Source organism: Coturnix japonica, chromosome 23 (assembly GCF_054131305.1).
Source record: "Coturnix japonica strain WE chromosome 23, WE-NBRP24, whole genome shotgun sequence".
Lineage (NCBI taxonomy): Eukaryota > Metazoa > Chordata > Aves > Galliformes > Phasianidae > Coturnix > Coturnix japonica.
The window spans coordinates 1,247,362-1,263,536 of NC_140685.1; the positions used below are offsets into that span (position 1 = coordinate 1,247,362).

The window sequence follows — 16,175 nt, forward strand, 5'->3', positions numbered from 1 at the left end:
ATAAAGAGGCTACCAAACCTGGTGAAGTCAGAGGACTAATACAAATTCTTACTCTTTAATTAGGGTTAAATGAGACTGCAATGAGGAAATCCTGAAATATCAATCTGTCCCTTGGACAGATGTTGAAGGGATCAGGAATGCAAGTATTGTAATCCTCTACCCTCCTAATTGGAGACTGGGACTCAGGAAAGAGACAATAGAATTGGAGATTAGGAGAATGGTTTCTTGTGTGGATGGTACCATGCTCAGGGTTTGGGGTTCAATGATCTTGGAGAAACCAAGCATATTGACACTGGATGTGATGCAACCAATCAGGTGGGACAAGAATGTTCTGGGCAGTAAGCTGGGTAGACTCGCAGAGCTTTAAGCTAGATTCAGCGGGTGGAAGAGAATGTACTTCTGTGTGACAGAGAAAGGCCAGGAAAATACCTCAAAGTTATCCCAAAGGAATTAGGGAGTGCTCCTCCATAAAGGTAATGCAGGTGACAATCCAGCTGAACTGCTTCTGTACCAATGCACTCAGCATGGGAAACAAGTAGGTGTAGGAAACCATGATGCAATTAGAATACTACTACCTAACTGCTATCATGGAAATATGCAAGGACAAATCTCACAACTAGAACACTGCAGTCAAAGGCTGCAACCTGTTTAGAAGATGTAGACAGGGAAGGAGGTGTGGAGATGTTCTCCTCTATGTTAAGAAATGTGAAGAGCTGCCTCTGAGAAACAGCTTCAGACTGAGAGCTTGTGGATAAAAATTAAGGACCAGGCTGATGAAGGACATCTGGTGGCTAGGGGCTACTATAGGATGCCTGATAAATGGGAGCCTGCAGATGAGGCCATCTTGCTTCAGCTTCATGAAGCACTGCACTCTCAGGCTCATGTCCTAATATAAACAGTTCTCCCCTGTTAAAAAACGGGAAAATTCTTCAGATTTTAATAGGCAGCAGTAAAACAAACACTGTTTTGACTGAAATAAAGGACTATAGAGGAAAATATTGCCAACATTTTACTTTTGACTAAGTACAACAAAACTCTAAAGATCAGAAATACAGATGAAAAGATTGCTTATTTATAGGTCTTAGTTAACAGTTTATTGGTAAAATCATTCCAGAACAGCATATGACAGAAGTTTGCCAGAACCTGCAACCCATAACATTAGCATGGTTCTGCACAAGACTTCCAAGAGTGGATTTATGCATTCACCATCCATAGCAAACATATTTAGCAGATATTTATTTAGTATGATCATTATTTTTTTAACTATGAGAGCAAAGATGACAGAAAGAAAACAAACACAGACATGAAATGTTGAACAGTAATTCAGATGGGGAAAAAAAAAAAAAAAAAAAAAAAAGAATTAAAACATTTGAAAACTTAGGTGATCCTTGGAAAAAAAGCCAGTGAAATTTTCTGCTTTTTGCATTATTCAACCACAAACAAAAATATTTCATAGATCTCTTATTATTAGTATTATTATTTGCTTACCTGTTCTTGGTCACTGGATGAAGATTTCAATGAGCAATCTCATTGCTAGCAAGTGTCAAGTGATGTAAAGTGTGCATCCATCTCCTCTATCTCCTATAATTGAGGAGTGCTAATGCCCAATGGCTCAGCCCAGTGCCTGTGACACAGGGTCTCCCCCCATGCGTGGGGGACATTGCTGCTGCTTTTCCCTTTGCAGACTGAGCCAGAAGCAAAGTTGAACACACACACAGACAGGACAGTAACACAATTGGTCACAGGTTGTTCCAGCCAAGGTCTGCTTTCAACAGCTCATACATAATAAAATGACACAAAACATGGATGTGAACAGCTGAGTCCCACTCCTCAAGTCCAGATAGCAAAGGGCAGAAGATTGCTAATGCAGGTACGCATAGAGCTGAGGAAAGTTCACCAACTAGTATGACTGAGAGGTTTGTTTAATGTCATTACCTCTTTCTCTTTTGTCAGATAAATGTCTCGACATTTCTGCTTATTGTTCTCCCTACTTCTCATCATCCCCTTTCAGAAATTCTTAGAAACACTGTTTGTATCAATGTTACCACATTCCGTCTCTTTCCTTATTAATTAGTACAAATGACCAAGTTTATTTGTCACCATTGACTCCTAACTGAGAAGTCCTCAGTCACATATCACTGCTGGAAAAACCATACCCACATTCTCACATGCCCTCATCAATAAGTGTGACTGACCAGATTTGGTTCCCATCATAGCCCCCACTTCTTATTATCTTTTGTTGCATTGGATAAGCTCCTTCACCAGATACTCTTAAAAGAACAAACACTCTCCTTCTACATGCCCTTACCAAAAGGAAAATAAACTATATATTCGATTCAGGTTTTCAAGACAAAGTGGCTAGAGAAAAGTCAGATGGAGAAAGGTTGTGGAGGTCAAAGATGGAGATGAGCAACAGATGAAGAACATGGAAAAACACTGAACATGAAAGGCTCCCAACAATACAAATAGCACATCTTTAATTCCCTAAAGTTGAGGGTTTTTTTCATGGTAAAATCAAAGAAAGTTTGCAGATAGTCTATTATGGGCTGTCCTTAGAAGAAAAAATTCTGAAGACTCACGTTCAGTCACTTGATTGGCCACAGGATTGTCCTCAAAAGGATTTTGAGCTGCAGCATTTGGCTGCAGCATTTTTTTTCTTTCACAAAGCTGAACTTCCTCCCACTAACAATTAATTTATATTTCCTGGCATGCAAACGTATAAGTTTCTTACAAAGAGAATAGAAAACAATGTACCCAGATTAATTCTTGCGTACTCTAAGGCCTCAGATGTTGGAGATCTGCACTGGAGAAAAATGTGTCTCGTGTTTTCTTAGTGCCCTGCACCATGCCAAGGAACATTTTCAGGTACAGGAAGGGAGTCATTTATACTGATAAAATAGGAGCATATTTGCTGTCAAGATTTTGACCTGCACCAGCTGCCACTCTCCTAAGTAGATTCAAAAGCATAACTGGACGTTTGGCATTTTCTGGGACCATTACCAATGCACAGCCTGCACCCAGCCTCACCATTCTTGATACAGATATAGTTTACTCTGATGGGCATAACTAGTACTATGCCAGTTGGCCTAAGTTCCTGGACATGTTTAATTATTAGTGTAGCATAACCTTACTATAAAAAGTTCTTGAGCAGACACAGTGATACCTGTCCCTGGGAAAAGAAAAACCCACTGGAAGAGTAAGCAGTACCTTGATGCAAAAAAGAGAAAAGGATATGGATCCTGGTCTACTTTCTTCCATTACTTTTTCCATCTCTACAGGGCTGCAGGCCCCTGGCACTGGAGGCAAGGTACAGCACAATCAAAACAGAAGAAGAACACACTCCCTGCATACAGACTGTCCTGCACAGCAGCATGGTGTGAGCAAAGCAGTGCTGATATTCCCATGAGGGGAATGTCCATGAGGTAAGGGGATTCAGTCATGCTGAAAATAGATCCCTCCTGAGATGGAGATCAGGCAGCTGCTTTACTCTTGGCCAGCCCTGACAATGTAGCTTCCTCTTCCCCACATTCTGTAGCTGTATGAGAGATTGGAATGAAAGGTCATGTCTTAGCAAGGTAGCACAGGTAGAGTGGGAAGATGGAAGTATCTCAAGATTGCTGGTTTGTGTCCCACTAAAAACTTTCCCATCATCTGCTTGTATCTTGGTATCATTCATCTTATGAACTGGAAACTACTTCAGCTGAAATAAGCATGGGGATAAGGAAAGTCAGAACTTTAGGTTCTGTGGAAACTAGTAAGGATTTTTTTTCAGTGTATTTTGCAAGTGCCTTATTTGGAAGCTGAGGAGGTGTGTGCTGGACAGGTACTTACCTGTCCTCTTTCAAACTTTGCCTATTTTGAGATTTGAAGACTGTCAAGACTGTTCAAAGGGCAGCAACCAGCAGCTAATTAGCAGCTGGCTGATGGCTATTAATGAGAACAGTTCCCCCCTGACTGGGGCCCTTATCTTTCACAGTCTTCATTAACACCATAAGTCATGACACAGAATTCACCCAGGTGTTTTATCTCCTCTCCAAACACAAAGTTGTCTGAAGTATGTAGTTCTTCTCTTCTGGGACAGGCACCCAGAACTGGAGCATTAACTCTTTAATTCTCTAGTGCACTATATGATGCTATAATGTTGAATACTGATGCTATGATGTTGAATACTGATAACCAAAAATCATAAAACCATGACAGTCAGTACAACCCCTAGGGACTGGGGTTAGCTCTGCTGGGATGGGTGTGGACATGCTAGTTTGAATACAAGCTGACAGTGCTTTCTCACTGTGAGGAAAGCAAATTACATACTGGGATATGTTAGGAGCAGTGTATGCAACAGACTGAAGGAAGTTCTTCCCCCTAAATTCAGGGCTGGTGCATCCATACCTGGAATACAGTATTGCATTTTGAGTTCTACAGTTCAAGAGGGATGTGGAAACATGAAAGGGATCCAGTGAAGGGATGCCAACATAATGACTGAACTAGAGCAAGTTACTTGGGCTAATACACCTTTCGCTGGGTTTATTTAGTCTGAGGTGGAGGGATGATCTAATGGCAGCCTACAACTATCTGTATGGCAGCTATAAAACTGAGATCTGTATGAAGTAGGAGTAGATGATATATAAATGGGTAGCACTCAGTGAGTCAGATTGATATAGGGAAGAAAGTTTCCATAAGGAGGGAAGTGCAATTTGGCAGCAACCCATCCAGGGAAAAAAAAAAAAAAAAAAGAGAGAGAGAGAGAGAGAGCTCTGTTCTGGAAAGTTGTTTATTTTTAGCTAATTAAGATCATTCTCTATACAGTGATACACTGCTGGGAATTCATCTGCATCAAACAGAAGGTCAGACTGGAGGTTTCCAGGGATTCTTACCCACAAACATTTCTATGCTTCCAGACCTATAAGGAAGGAGATCTTGCAGGTGAGTAAGGGATCTCTTCCTCTAAGACAGTGATCCCACATCTTCACCCTTGGAAATACCCTCAAGCCTCCACAGTTAGAAACTTGTCCGTCCATGAAGAAATGTGGTTACAGCTCCGTGGTTACTTCTGTGTGTCTGGGAGAGTGACTGAAAAAAACCACCAATATTCTGTGCTAAACAACTAATTTTTCTATATCTTCTTTGAGTCAAAGCACACTACTGTTAAAAGCACTGCTGTGTGGCAATATGTAATAGTGCATAAAAGAATCACAGAATTGTAAGGTTTGGAAGGGACCTCTAGAGATCATTAAGTCCAACCCCCCTCTAAAGTGACCTCCCTACAGCAGGCAGCATGGGTAAGTATCCAGGCAGGACTTGAGTATCTCCAGAGAAGGAAAATCCACAACCTCCCTGGGTGGCCTGCTCCAGCAGAAAAGAAGGTGCTGTTGACATCTGATTTCCTCCTGTAAGGTACTGCAGCTGTGGAAACAGCAAAGCTGCTTGTGGAAATACTACACTCAGTGGGTACTGCAGTATCTCACCAGCTGTACTGGCTATATTCAAACCTGACGTATAAAGGTCATCAGTGCTTCTCAACTGCTCTGAGATTTGGTGGCTGTTCCTTGTTTATTCTAATGCCAAGAGGTGATGTGACAGGTACAAGCCCTCTCATCTCTCTGGGGACACTACAGTCCATCTCGCATTTCTACCTCAAGTTTCCTACTGCATTTTATGATAATGTATCTTCTAACAAACAGCACTAACACTTTGTAAATACCCAGTAAACTCAAATGTGAGCTTCTTCTAGTGTCTTTTCTGCCAGTGTGAGCCCAGTCTCTGACCTTTCCTCTGTAGATGAGTTCCTACCTGTGCTTGATAGGACACTTTGTTAGCCTCTCAACACACCTGAGTCTGTCTCAGGCCTGCATCTGTCCCAGTCACTCAGCTCCTCCTCTTCTCAAGAAGTGCCAGCACAGCTTCACCCTCTGCAGCTCCTCCTCACTTCTGGGCCTTGGTTACCAGTGCAGTGTCTGCCAGGGAACTTTGGAATGGGGGCAACTCACTGAATCAAACACTGGCCATGTGGGTGTAAAGTACCATATAAAGTACCTTTATTCCCAACACACGGTAGGTGCTGCCATATTTTGAAGCTTCAGAGAAGTGAAGACTCTCCCCAGAGGCACTGACAACCTGCCCACTTGCTTTCAGATAGGGCACATTGCACACAAAACAAGCCTGTGTGCTCTACTCACATGCACTTCACATCAGCGACTTGATGAACTTGATATGAACAGCAGCCTGGAGTATCACCCACCAGGCACAGCAGGAGCAGAGCTGCCCAGACAAGAAGAGGACCTCAGTTGGCCTGGCTCCCACTGTGAGCCCCGCTGGTTTGTACCCAGTGCCCATCACACCCCACAGGTGGGATTCACTCAGCTGTCAGCAGACCCAGCTCTGCTATAGTCACATCTCCATGTCTGAACCTGGTGAGCATTCAAGGCCATGGCTTGGTGGCCTGGGGATGGGGTCTGGAGTGCTTCCCTTCTATGGAGCTATGGGCAGTGGCTGAAGCTAAGGCTGCCTACCTGGCTCCTGCTGGGTGCAGTGCCTGTCCTGTCTGTGCCAGGCACCAGGGACCTACCTGCATCACTGCTGTGTGGTGACAGACCTGCCAGGAGGTGGGAGCTGCTCTGGTCAGCCCAAAGATGTACCCAGAGCAGAGTCTCTAAGGCAATGACTGTGAGCCTCGCTGGTGCTGAGGCCAAGAAATGATGGTAAGCTTGCAAACAGACTCGTCCTCATGGTAGAGTTACATTCTGGAGTAGAGAACATACTCCCAGGATCACCTGTTGTTACGATCCTGTTACAGGCTGAAATGCGATTGAGAGCTGTTCATATTCCACAAACATGAATTGTCTAGTAACTTTTTTATGTTTATTTTCCTGATTTGGAAGAGCCAAGCAACATTTCATTTGATATGGATATTTTGACTGTTTCTTGGCCTAAGCATTTCCATCAGTAACACATCCCTAAGGATAGCCCATGCAGGTATTTTTATTGATGTTAGTATCATTGCTTCTTGGGGCCGGGTTTCAACAAAACGAAGCTTGCTCTTCACTTGAAATTCAAGAGGGAGATTAGGGCTCTCTCTGGAGCAAGTGTAGCATTTGACTGTCAGCTGTACAGAACATATGATCCATCTTTATAATGATATAAGGATTTATACAACTCTAGTCAGTGTAAGTTCATCCAAAATAGTTATTTTGTCTGCATGCAGGAAGCTGCACACAAGAAAAAAATGAATGTATACCCACATATACCCAGCTATGGAAGCAAGATCGTCATGTGTTGGGTTCTTGGTGTAACATGTGTACCCCAAGAAATGTCTCCAGAAGCTTCTTTTTCCACCCCTGTCTTCAATATCAAAGCCTGTAACTGGCACTAACTCAGCAAAGTTGCCAAGGAGCTTCCTGAGTTTGATCATGGAAGATTTTGTGCAGCAGCATGCTCTGTGTTTTGATGTCCCTTAATTGCAGCATTACCAAGTAGTCCATAAAACTTTTAGGAAAATGAGTGAGTGGGGGGTATGGTTTGGGAAAGCCATCCCTGCAGCAATGTGAAAGGAAGAATGTGTTTTTTGTGAGATATGTCAGCTCTGGGGGCTCTGCAGTGATGGAATTTTGTCCCCTCTTCTACATCCCAGATTCATTGAACAGGTAGGAGTGGGAAAGCTTGGTAGCTCACTGCTGCAGATGGTCAGTGGCAGTATATCTCAGTCAGCTAAGGAGCAGGGCAGAATCAAACAGACATGCCTCTCTTGGGGGTAAGGATGGAAGGAAGCGAAAGTTGTGCTGGAGTGGAGCCTTAAAGCTGATGCTTCGTTTTGGTGCAGCTGATGTCACTCACACACCCTTTCCAAAGTATGAAGGCAACACCGACCCTCTGTCATTCTGACAGTCTTTTCCTTCCTGTAGAAAAAAATGGGTCAGCTGCCATAAGAGTAGGGCCCTGTTGTGGGTAACTATGCCCTGTATTTGGCTCAGACGAAGGTGCTGGGCTTCCATCAGTTCACTCTTGCCAGAGTAGCATTCATGCCCCCATGTTCTCAGCTGAGATGTCCATGTATGTGGCAGTCCTCCCAGAAGCAGTCCTGCAGCACAGGGCTTGTTAACATGCCCAGGGAACAATCCAAACATTGAATGGATGCTTGGATTGTTTGGGAGCAGCCCTAGTGTCACTAAACCAGTGCATTATCTGCATGACAAGGAAGTTTGGCTTCTGCAGTGCATTCAGAGCTCTGCTGATACAGCCCAACAAAGCGGTAGGCATGTGCAGAGAAAATGTGGTTCCACTTATTGTGTTACGTTTAGTGAGTACAATGCAGCATGAATGAACTGTTCTGCAGCATGTGTAACTTCCATCAAGCAGCTCATACCGAACTTCAGTAGCTGCCATAGTAGTAATCTTCTGCTACTGTCATAAGCAACGAAAAGCAAGGCTCTGTCAAGAGACTTGTTATAAAACAAGAAGTGTGAAAAGTGAAAAGCTGAACCACAGTAACTGTGGAAAGAGGCCACTGTATCAGACATTTAAGAAGATCATGCAAAAAACCAAAAAAACAAACCAAAAAAACAAAACAAAAAAAAAAAAAAAAAGAAAAAGAAAGAAAAAACAAACAAAAAAAAACTGCAGTCAGTACAGTATTCCCACCCCGTGTTATAAATTCAGCATTTAGAAGGCAAAAAAATTATTCCCCTTGCAATGGTCTTCCTAAAGGATGAAAAATGTTTGACATATCTTGAAAGTTTTTGTTGGATGATTTTTGTTATTTACATACCGCTGTTGCTGCGTGGGCACGTGAGCATATTTGTCTACATTTTATGATATTACAGATTGTGGTCTAAAAATTTGGCTCAACAGAGGAAGTTACCAACTATCCCTGCCATTCAGTTGTTAACCATGACACAGACAAAGCTGTTGAGAAGTTCTGCAGAAGGGCATTGCACTCATGACAGTCGAACTGGAACCAAAAAGAGGTTGAGCTTAAAATTAGAAGCAAGAATAATGTTATTTAAACAACAGAAGGCGAGGAACTCAGAACTAGAAAGCTTCGCAGTCAGAGTGTCTGTTTGTGTCAATCAACATATCATATAATCAATTCTGTAAACTCATCAAGTCCCAGATTACTACCAGTAGTAATGAAATGCAGTCAAGAATTTTTTATATAGTGCTTGCTACTACTGCAAACAGAATTTGATGGCATCTTTTCTATTTCTATAAATTTCATCTATATATAATTCTATAAAATTCTATAAAATTCATTTATTTACATCTAAGACACTTGGAAAATAGATCCAGTGTATGCTTGAGGGTCAGAAATGCACATCTTCATCCTCAGAATGTGTTTTATAATCATGCTGTTTTATAATCATTGATTCAACTGCTAGCATGATTTCTTTCTTTTTTCTTTCCAGTACAGTTACACAGATAAGTCCACTTTGCATCAGTTTCTTCTCCCTAGACAAAGCAAGTCAAGCTTTTCTAGTCACTCATCAGAAACTCGATTTTCATGATTCATTTAATAGTACTGACCTGCCTTTGTTCCAGTTAAGTGAATCTTTCCATTCTGTCTCATCAATCCTTATTTTATTGCAATCTTGAGATCATTCTTGATGATAAAATTATTTTTCCCATTCTTCAGTATAGCTATTGCATTTTTTTCTTTTCTTTTCTTTTTTTTTTTCCTTTTTTATTTTTCTTTTTTAGTGCTATATTGTGATTCCTGATTTCATAGATTCATTAACTAGCCATGGAATGGAGTAGTCTCTCAGTCTGGAAAGGATTAAACCCACGTTTTGGAATTCTGAAGAAGGTGTCTCTGTCTTCAGCACAGGCAGCAGAACATTTATACTGCTAGAAGTAGCTCTCTTCCAGCTGGAGCCACATGCAGGAATGCAGAACTTAGAAGCCAAATAAAAAGGCAGAGGCACTCAGAATAGAGAAGAGAGCCTTAGTTTTATTTCCAGCTATTTTAAATACACATATATTTTGTATCTACAATTATTATAAATAAATTTTAAAAAGAAAAAAAAACAGAAAAAAAAAACCAACAGAAACTCTCCAACATAGGTTTTGAAGTACTCGCATTATTTTTTATCTCTTTTAAATTGTTAATAATTATTTTACTTGTTCCACCTCTTTTTTTAAATTTTTCTACAGACTTCCCTGCATCTGTTTTTCCATGTGCTCCTTCACCACCCTTTAGAGAGGATGAGATACAAGGTGTCTGTGATTTTTATTCTTACTCGTGGCTTTACACTGGCAAAAACTGCTTTGTAATTCATGCCACTTCCTCACTGTTCCCTGGAAGGATTCCTTGCCTTTTTGTTAGCACTTGTCATTATGCCCAATTTAAGTATCATTCTCCTATTTGCAAGAGCCCTCAAAAACTGATTTCATAACATTGTCTAAAAAAGCTGAAGAAACATTCTTTGGAAGGAGTAATCATCAATAGGTCTGTGTCAAATTAGAAGAATATACTACGTTGCATAATGAGTATGAGATGAGCTCTGCCACTGACATATGGATGGCACATCATAGAGCTTTCAAATAGATTTTTCAGATGATTCCAGAAATTTAGAAGCTATAAACATACTGAAATTGAAAAACATACTCAGGAAAAGTAAATCCTTTCCCAGATAACAGGTACATCTCTGCAAGGATGCACACAAGCTATTCAAATTACAAATAACATTTCCTAAGATAAAGAGTGAGGTTAAGTTTTCTTTTATGCAAAGTTCAGTGGGAATGCTGATGAAGCACCAGCTGAACACTCCTTGTTGGAAGGTTGATCAGTGGTGCCACAGGATAAACGGTACACATTATGTCTCCAAATGTTGGCCATATAGTGCTGGGGGGCAATGTATTAGAGCTTCATGCTTTTTTTTTTCTGCTGGACAGAAAAGACAGAAAGAAATTTCAGTCTTTCAAAAATGTTTTGCTGGCAGTGCTCCTAGTGAACACTGGAGCAACTTCCAGATTTCATTAAGAAAGTTTATCAGTGGAATGAAATTGGAGAGACAGGGACATGTGCAGTAAAGAGCAAGAGTCAAAAGGAGCCAGAAAGATATGGGCTGGTGAGTAAAAAGGAAAGCTAGTTTGAATCAGTGCTGGAAAACCTTCACAGCTCAGCATCAGCTATAATGTGCACCTTGTCTGGAGATATGTACTTCTTTAGAGACATAACAGTCTTTTCCATTCCACCTAAAATTCCCCAGATTTTTTTTTGTACAGAGTACACTGCCTCAGACCTGACTAGCATACACTCACTCTCTCATTTTCTCAGCTCTATCAGGAGTGTCCTATACACCATATCCCCTCCCAGCTCCCACCTGTACCTCTGCCTTTCTTTCCCTTACTGTTTCCAGCCATTTGTTTTAGTCTGATGGCTGTTTAGGTTGTACAGAGGCACCAGACACAGCCTGCCTGCCCATCTCTCCTGCAGTGCCAGAACAAAGCAGAGATTCAGAAGCCAGGTGTGTTTCCCAGGGCACAGTCTCCACGCAATAAGACAGGCATTCAGGCAATCAGGCAGCAAGCATGGAAAAGTAGATGGAAAAATACAGAATCTGCCTGGGCTCAGTAGATCTTCTTTTCAGGCTTTTTGCAAAGATTCAACCACATTATTTCTTCTCAGCTGTGCTTTGCCTATTAAGTTTGCAAATCTCTGCTTATCACTGCTTAAGTATTGCCTGTTTATGCTACTATCCACTTTATTTTGAAGGAGCTCCAGTAACACATGTCAAAGGTGAACATTCCTCTCAGTGAAAAAAACTTACCGTTCTCAAGTCTTAAATTACATTTCAGGCCTAAGATACACAGGGCATCTGGGTGTCAGATTACTAGAGTTAAAGCAGTTTCACTAAGAAGTCTCATAGAACTAAACTCTCAAGGAAAAATACTTCCTTTGGAACTTGAAAGTCCATGCAGTACAAGCAAGGTATCAGATGCATCTATTTTAAACTTTCTCTTAGAGATGTTCCTTTATGCCAATTATGGGCCCATGTTTTCCCCATGATCAGTTACCTTTGCATCAGCACTTACCAGCTGACAGGCAGCCTAACCCCAGAAATAGTAGTTCAATGCAAGATGACTCCTGTCCTCCATTTATGGCAGCAAATCACCAAGTGGGGATAAATTCATTTTCCATTCCATCTCTATTAATGTTCCATTTTTATCCTGATAATCCTGCAGACTATACAGGCTGTTTAGTGGAGTTCTCTGCAGTGCAATGCGTGGGAACTTTGTGTTTCCTGACAGCACTGTTTATAACAGAAAATCTAATTGATATATATATTTTAAAAGTCTGCAGACATTTCCTATATAAAATTGTCTATAAAATCAATACTTTGTGCAAAACAGAGTAACACAATAGCTTATTAATGAATCAGTAAGAAATATTAAAATATTTTAAAATTGCTTTAAGATGTTATTTATTCTTTATTCTTTATTCAATCATCCAAAGTAAACAGAATGTATTATAACTGATTATAAATTCCCCAGTTTTGAACTAGAGACTTTGCACTTCACTAAACAGGCTTCTACCTTTTCTACCATTAAGCACAAACTGTTTTATGGATTCTACCAAAAGGCTTTGCATTGTCTCCTTCCTGTTTGTGGAAGACAGAGATGGCTCCAACCAATTCTGGTATTATGGTGCTACATGGGACTGGTATCCAGATACAGAATCTTTTAACTAGTGCCCAGTAACACTTTACAGCATCGAGCTTGTTGCCCTATGTAAACATAGGTGAAAGAAAACTGTAGAGTCTGAGTCAACAGCATGCCTTGTAAGCTAAAAGGGCTAGCTGAATCCTGGGGTGCTTTAAGCATAGTATTGCTAAATAGTTGAGGGAGAGAACTGCCCTATTCTACCTCCTCATGATCTATGGTTTTTAATAAGGAGGAGCAGGAGGAGTGTTCTCTTTTCTCTGGTGATCAGTAAGAGCACTCAAGGGATGGTACCGATTTGCATTCTGATTGGATATCAGGAGAATGTTCTTCACTGAGAAGGTGGTGGGGTACTGGAACAGGCTCACTGGGGAAGAGGTCATGATTATGTTGGTCTATGAATCCCAGGACAAGAAATGGATGGATATTCTTGAGCAGTTTCCTTACGGAAATTGTTTTAGTGACTGAGGTATCTGACTATGGCGAGAAGCTGAGTAAAATAACATTGGTATTCCCAGAAACAGAAGAATCAAGGGAGTCATTTCAATGTGTGAAAATGTTTGAGCAGGGGAAACAAAAAAGTCAAAGTCAAATTCTTCAAAGTCTTGTCATCTATTGACAGGACAAGAACCATTGGTTACAAATTGAAATATGGGAAATTTCACTTAAACATAAGAAAAATCATTTTGTATTGTGAGAGTGGTTAAACGGGTTGACCTGGGTTGACCCAGGTTACCCAGGTTGATCACAGAATAATAGCATATTCCATATTAGAAGGGGTTCACAATTACCATTGAGTCCAGTTCTTGAATCCACCAAAGACCGCCCAGAAATCAAATGAGTTTTTTGAACTCGAGCAGGATTCTCATGACCACTTCCTTGGGGAATCTGTTCCAGTGCCAACCATCATCTTAATGAAGAGTCTCTTCCTAATACCCAACCTGACCCTCCCCTGGTGCAGTTCCATGACATTCCTTTGGGTCTTGTTGCTATCACCAGAAAGAAGAGATAAGCACTGCTCCTCTGCACCCCATATGAGGAAACTGTAGGCCATGATGTGTTCAACTCTCCATCTCCATTTCTGTAAGCAGAACAAACCAAGTGACTCCAGCTGTTCCTGTTATGTTTTCTCTTCTAGACCCTTTACCATCTTTACAACCTTCCTGTGGGTGCTGGAAGTTTTATGCCCTTATGGTGCTCAAAACTGTACAAAGTATTTTAGGTGGCACCATACCAGGACAATTACTTCCCCTGGTCAGAACCTTCAAAAGCAGATTCCTGGGGTACCTTTCTCACTAGATTCCTGAGCAGCCTGAAGTCTGCTCTTCCCATAACAGGAGTTGAAATTTTGTTGCTAGTTTTTTCACTATCAACAAAGTGTTTAAACTCAGTTTCTTCAAGGTCACTGTGCTGAAGTTGGTTGCCAATTGCCACAACACTTACAAGAAATAAATCTATGAGTGTAGTGTCTTGATGTTTAGTCTTATACCCTTGCTCAATTACAGAATCACAGAATGGCTGAGATTGGAAGGGACCTCTGGAAGTCATCTCATCCAACCCTCCTTGAGCAAGATCACCTAAAGCATGTTGTCCAAGACCACATCCAGGCAGCTTTTGAGTATCTTCAATGAAGGGGACTCTACAACTTCTCTGGTGAGCATGTTTCCATTGCTCAGTCATTCACACAGTAAAAAAGGACTTCCTGATATTTAGGTGGAATCTATTGCATTTCAGTCTGTGCTAATTGCCTCTCATCCTATTCCTTGACACCAGGAATGCTTCTACAGTCTCAATTCATGAGACTGTTTTCAGTCCACCTCTCCAGCCTGCCGAGGTCCTTCTGGATGGCTGCATGGCCCTCTGGTGAGTAAGCCACTCCTGCCAGTTTTGTGCCATCTACAGTTCTACTGAGTGTGCACTCAACATGATCTTCCAGACAGTTAATAAAAATTAATTAAACAGGACTGGACTCCTGGGCCATTCTGTTCACCGCTGACCTCCAACTACACTTTGCACCATTGACCACTGGATGTTCTAGCTTGCTTCTGGAAGGGCAGCCCTCATTCATCATCCAGCTTCCAATAGCATCCTTGCAGAACATTGTCCTCCAAAGAGGATCCTCAGTAACATCACTGAAGTTAGAATCTGTAATTTTGGCTGCAGTCATGATTCTGCTGTTCATCTTGACTGACAAGATATTCATTATTCAAGAATTCCAATGCAGTTCAGGATAGATGGCCTCTGCACATGAAAAACTTTTGGTCTGGGAAGCTTTATAGGATATTTACATTTCATTCTTCAGGGTGCATTATGTTGGCCATGTCAGAATGAATCTTTTGCTTTCAAGATCAGTCCTGTGGCTCTTCTTAATTACATTGAATAATCACATTAGCTCCTTTGGCTTCATAATGTAGCTATTCAATTGATGAATTTTCACAAGCATCTGGAAATTTTCATAGATATCTGCCATAGAGAGTGGTAGCACTGCTTCACAGGAAGTATCCAATAGACCAGCGTACTAATCACAGCTTTTCATTCACTGTCTATCTGATTAAGTACATAAACTGACTTTCAAAGTTCCTTGGAATAAGGGCATTTTAATCTTCTAATGCTGCGTCTGATGTACGGACTCAGGTGTGAGCAATCCAGATCGTTTTTTACAAGTTCTCACATCACCTATATACTTTCACAAGTTTTCTTTTCCTAGCTTTCCCATTTGCCCCTACGTGTCAACAGAACATTCCACAAACACTCTTCAACCATTCATGCAGGTGCTTGTCCAGTCAGAGCCTCGAGCCATTCTTTCTTCTTCTAGAGGTGTCCTTGGTTCTCATGTTGTTTATCTTGCTCCACAGCTGCTGCTCTGTACAGTCCTTCTTGTATTCCCACATTCTAACACAAATATTTTTTCAGGATTTGTTGCTGTTGATGATAATTTTTATGTGGAGAAAATTAGGCTGTAAAAATCATGGTTCTGTTTTGACCAACACACAAAAAATCAACCCTAAAGAGTCTGATTTCTTGACACAGTAGCTGCTACTCCTGTGCAAGATCCAGCATCAATGTACCTTCTCAGAATAAACTTTTCTCTATTCTCTGGCGACAGAACTTGCTGTAGCTCTCAAAAGCAGCCCACAGGAAAACATCAAGTCTGTGCCATGCTTTTCTGTACAAAGATTTTTCTCTGCCTGTCACACATCTCAGCTATTTTTCTTGTGCACACATTTCTGTCAGGATATAATTTCAAATCAGAATTGTAGAACTGCTCAGGTTGGAAAAAACCTTAAAGATCACTGAGTCTAACCATAATCTAACCAAACTACCCTAGTCTCCAGTCTACCAGGATATTCCTGGTTAGCCAGGACTGTTGTAGGATGATGGAGAGTGGCTTGGCAACCACACCCACCAACTCCCTCAGCTCCCTAGCATGCAGTCCATCTGGCCCCATAGACTTGAGAGCATGCAGCTTTCAGAGTAGGTCCAAAACCATCTCATCATAGATTATGCAGGGCCTATTCTGT

At 41.2% G+C, this 16,175-nt stretch overlaps 1 long non-coding RNA gene across 5 annotated transcripts in view; it reads left to right on the forward strand.

Moving 5' to 3' along the window:
• The window catches only part of LOC107322054 (uncharacterized), a 40,572-nt gene extending 25,954 nt beyond the window's left edge, over positions 1–14,618 (forward strand). For 2 of the 5 annotated variants that reach the window (XR_001558791.3, XR_001558794.3), the window contains 4 exons: positions 3,279–3,422; positions 4,807–4,923; positions 14,160–14,307; positions 14,428–14,618. This is a non-coding gene — a long non-coding RNA (uncharacterized LOC107322054). Of the gene's footprint in view, positions 1–3,278; positions 3,423–4,806; positions 4,924–5,267; positions 5,521–9,690; positions 9,801–14,159; positions 14,308–14,427 lie in introns of those variants that run through there. The other 3 variants (XR_014936735.1, XR_014936733.1, XR_014936734.1) reach the window with 3 other exon arrangements.
• Positions 14,619–16,175: the final 1,557 nt, after the last annotated feature.